The 5,092-nt window shown below is 43.3% G+C and overlaps 1 long non-coding RNA gene across 2 annotated transcripts; it reads left to right on the forward strand.

Annotated features, from left to right (window-relative positions):
* On the forward strand, positions 1-3,449 carry LOC117735696. 2 transcript variants are annotated; one of them, XR_004609907.1, is made up of 3 exons: positions 1-689; positions 1,599-2,152; positions 2,381-3,449. It is a non-coding gene; the product is annotated as an uncharacterized LOC117735696 (long non-coding RNA). The 2 variants fall into 2 exon arrangements; XR_004609908.1 differs by having other exon boundaries at positions 1-248; positions 1,599-1,887.
* The last annotated feature ends 1,643 nt before the right edge of the window (positions 3,450-5,092 follow it).

Raw genomic sequence — 5,092 nt, forward strand, 5'->3', positions numbered from 1 at the left:
TTCTCTGCACTTCCTGTTCCAAAGGACCAGGCGTTTGGGTGCTGTTGGTAATTGGTGTTCTAGCTACCAGCTGGCAGGACAGGGTCAGAGACATGCCTCTGGATCTCCTGCGTCTGCGTCTCCAGGGAGGTTGAAGCGCTGGCTGACACGCAGCAGTCCAGGAAGCGGTTTGGCCCCTGAAAAGTGAGGAGCGGCGAGGTCCACAGAGGACAGGTGTGGCGGGTCGGCGTCCGGCGACATGGACACTGGTGAGTTGTAATAGGTTATTTTGATTTGCACATGCACATAAAGGTAGTCTTATGTTTTATAATAATACATAATGGAAGTTATGATAATTAATAGGGAGTATTAATAGAGAATATTCTGCAGAAATATATTGTAAAGCATGACATGATCATTAGTCTATTATTGTAACTGTTGATAAATGTATGCATTATAATTGTATGATGCATGAGAATGAATGATATAGTTTATTGTTTAGAAATGTTGTTAAAATTGAAAGCGGGGTGGGAACCCGTGACGTTTTATTCTGAAGAGAAACTTCTCGAAGTTTGTTCCCCACCCAGAGGGTCGTTGTTAGTTAGCTAGTAGCAGGCTAACACAGTGCTAACCTGCATCCTGTTGAGATGCATTCAGGTGCAGATGTAGTGCAGGTTGAGGAAGCAGCAGCTGGACCACCAGGGCTCCAGGTGAGGTCTTACTCATGGCATGTTGTTAAGAATGACCACTTGACCATTAGCAAGGAAACTGAAGGACGTTTGGGGAATCTGACCTCATGTCAGCACTTTTGGATTGTGAATTATGTGATGTTGAATAAAAAAAACAAGGCTGTTCCATAAAACCTGAACCTATTACCTAAATATTCTAAATTGCTTTCAATATAAATACATATACTACTCATAAGGTCTACATGTATTCATTAAGGCATTATTTTTGAAGGTTAGGAGCAGAAGGCGAGGAGCTAGTCCCTCGATAGGATCATCATCTGTTGTCTGGAAGGTTTTTGGATTTAGGGCAAGTGATGTTAACCAAGAACAAATCACGTGCACCGAGTGCGTTAGAGTTGTGTCTGCGCCGCATAGCAACACAACTAACGTGTTCAACCACCTGAACAATCACCACAAACCACAGTGCGACGAATGCATGAAGGCTAAAGCTAACAGCACCTCACTGGACCTCCGTCCATGTCCAACGGCAACACAGAAAACCATAAACGAGACCCTGCATAGCGCGACAGCGTATCCATCCGCCTCCCAAAGGCAAGCCCTTTATTTTGGGTAAACATTTCATTTATATTTTGCTTTAGGTGAATAAGAACCGTATAGGTTTTATTGTGATGCAAAGATGTGTACATTACTGGAACGTAGCACAACATGTGAAAGTGAAAGCAGAGTTCTTGTTCATTTAAACGTGAACGAACAATAAAAAGATGTTGTCCCTAAGATTAATGAATAATCGTGATCTCAATATTGATCTAAATAATCGTGATTATGATTTTGGCCATAATCGAGCAGCCCTAGTGTCTGTGCGGTCAAATGAAGCCCGGCGTGTACACGGCCTGGAATAATATTTCAATCAATGTCCTCTTGTGTCTGCAGGTGTATGACATCGCGTTCAGCCGAGCAGGAGGCGGCAGAGATATGTTTGCCTCTGTGGGGGCCGGTGGGTCCGTCCGCATGTTTGACCTCCGGCACCTGGAGCACAGTGCCATCATCTATGAAGACCCCCAGCACCACCCGCTGCTCCGCCTTTGCTGGAACAAGCAGGACCCCAACTACTTGGCTACAATGGCCATGGACGGCATGGAGGGCAGTCTGCTGTAGATTCTCTCAGCCTGTCGGTAGCCATGTTTCTCTCCAACGGTTCTGCGTTGAAATTGAAACATTGGTCAGCCAAAGAAGCTTTTTCTTTTCTTTTCTTTTTTATATGAATTCAGAAAGGATTGTGTTTGTTTTTTTTCTTCCTTCTGTCTGGCATGAAATATTTGTTTCTTGACACTTAACCAATGTTTGACATCGCTACTTTATTTGATCGGCGGTCATCCTGGATGTACGTGTGCCTTGCACCCCGGTGGCTCGGCTGAACAACCATCGCGCTGGTGTCAACGGCATCGCCTGGGCCCCCCACTCGTCATGTCACATCTGCACTGCAGGTAAAGGCCCCTACGGATTGTGGGATATAATAAGGGGGAAAAACAGAGGCTGGAAAAGACGCACGTTAAACTCATCATTCACCTCGGCCTTTTTTTGATTGACGACCAAAATGTCTTTGAAGATAGAGACCTTGAGGCCTAACTTTATCTGTAATCGGCTGCATTTTCCTGCTCTCTCAGCCTGAAATAACTCTTTTAATGTCCTCTTTGCGTGTCTTGTTTCCTTAGCCGACGACCACCAGGCTCTGATCTGGGACGTCCAGCAGATGCCACGAGCCATTGAGGATCCCATCCTGGCCTACACTTCTGAAGGGGAGGTCAACAACGTGCAGTGGGCGTCCACGCAGCCGGACTGGATCGCCATCTGCTACAACAACTGCTTGGAGATCCTGCGTGTCTAAAACCACCAACACTTGTGTGGAGAAGAGGAACTCCTTCTTGTTTCAGATTTCGGACTTGGTTTTTTAGTCTTCGTCCAACTGCTTTCAAGACAAGGATGAGGTCGCGAGTGAACTTTCCGAGCGTGTTTGGAGTGTCGCACACCAACCCCACGATAACCCAGTTTACATTCTGTCCCATGTCTCTACTCCGTTGTCCTTCTATTAAACGTATGAAGCTCTTATTTATTTTGCTCACACCGCAGGGTTCAGAAGCTTTGAAAATCCAAGCGGCTGTGTATGAAAATCCGATTTATTTGTATGCCTCTCGTGTCATTTCAGCCAGTTGTGAGACTATCAGGAAGGGTTAAGATGTCGGGTGCCTCATCTTTTTGAGTTGTAAAGGTTGAAACAAACTGCTGAAGATGACCTCTCTGGGAAGATGTCTTCTTGTGGACTCGTACCATGTTATTGATGATTTCAAAGGTCAGTCTACGATGGTCCCTGTAAGAGTTTTTTTCAAACGGGTGTTTGTCCAGTTTTATAAATGGTCAGATAACCTGAGAGGGATTCGTATTCTGTCCTCATATGATGCGTTTTAGTTTGGCTGGTGACGCTGTGAGGCCGCCACGTCCAGCATCACTCGGAACCTCCCGGAGCAGTGTCGCCCCCGCCCCCCCTATGAACTCCCCACTTATTCTCTTCTTTATTTGTTTTGTGCTTTTGAAAGCTGCATTTTCTTTTGTGTTTTTAGAGTTGTGAAGATGGGAGGAGCGTGAAACAACTTCCTGGCTGAGTCTGCCTCTCTTGTTGTTGTTTCCCAGTAATTAAAGGGTCATGTCCTTGTAGCATGCCATTACAAGGCAACAATGTACATACATATAAATATATCAACTAGAGATGTTGGTAAGACAAGTGTTCATGTTGTAGCTTTTTCATTAAGTTTATTATCTCAATGTCTTACTGTGCAATAACAGCATGGAAATGCCATAAACATTATTGTATGGCAAATTCTATTAGCACCCAGGTGACAGAAACCAAAAAGGCAGGTTGCACCTGACCCAGGCACACAACAGATACTGTGTGTATATCTTCTTCTTTTTTTAACTACTATTTTATATATATATATATATATATATATATACACACACATATATATATATATATATATATATATATATATATATATATATACACACACATATATATATACACACACATATATATATATATATACACACACACATATATATATATAAATATATACATACACACACACAATATATATATATGTATATATATACACATACATATATACATACACAAACAATATATATATATATATAAATTAAAAAAACACTAGAAAAAGCAATTCTGGATTTTCTACCAAAACCATTTAAAAAGCTGTAAAATTAGTATTATCAATAGAGAGGAAAGACTGAGCCGAAAGCGCTGATATATTTGTTATCTTTGTGGAGTAACTGTAACCCAGGCAACTCTGAAGCCTCTGATGTCTATGGCGATACAAACACACGCGCGCACGTTCGCGAACGGCCATGCGCGCGCAAGCGTGACCGTTCGCGAGCGTGGCCGTTCGCGAGCGTGGCCGTTCGCGAGCCAGTCCGTGAGTCACAGATTGCCTTTGATTGGCTCAATGACGTCACGATTGTTCTGCCAAAGGTTTAAGTAGAAGCCAAAGCAGTTCTGTGCACTTTCTTTCGTACAGCAACAAATTTGACAACATTTTCAGAGTTTCAGTGAAAAACGTTAGCAAATTTTACTCAATGCATTTTGGAACAGATAAGAATTCAAGCACATTTCATTCAATGCATTTTTCTGCAGACAAAAACTTTAGCAAATTTGACTCAATGCATTTTGGAACATATACAAATTTAAGCACATTTCATTCAATGCATTTTTCTGCAGAGAAAAACATTAGCAATTTTTATTCAATGCATTTTGGTACGGAGAAAAATCTGACTATCCCGATGGCAAACACACAGAAGAAGACACGCCAAGGACCGAAGTCAGTAAACATGAAGATGCAGCTGGGAAATAAGGTGGAAGCGCATTCTTTGGATGATTTCAAGAAATTTAATGGAGATTTGCAGAAGGCGATTTGTAGCCTTAAAGCCCAGCTGTGGGAGGCTAAAAAGGGACAGTCTCCAGCCCAGGTTAAACAGCTGCAGGAGGACTTGGAGCAGAAGACCTGCATCATCCATGAGCTGAACATCCAGTTAGAAAACACCAGAGAAAAAGAAGCAGAGCACTGCCAGATGATGGCGGTGGTGAAAACCAACACCGAGCTCGAGCTGGAAACACAGAGACTCGCCCTTGAAAATAAGAAGATGGCCGAAGCCCTGAAAAATACCAGGAATCCAGGGTCATCCACCAACCAGGAAGCTCTGGACATGCTCCAGGGTAAAAATGAAAGACTGAAGACCGACCTGTGGAAGGCAAAGCAGAAGGTGAAGGCTATGAATGAGGCGAATGTCGACCCCAAGGTCGAGTTCTCCAACAGCCTGGTCCTCGAGAGGGCTGAAACACAGAGACTCGCCCTTGA

Source organism: Cyclopterus lumpus, chromosome 8 (assembly GCF_009769545.1).
Source record: "Cyclopterus lumpus isolate fCycLum1 chromosome 8, fCycLum1.pri, whole genome shotgun sequence".
NCBI classification, from domain to species: Eukaryota; Metazoa; Chordata; class Actinopteri; order Perciformes; family Cyclopteridae; genus Cyclopterus; species Cyclopterus lumpus.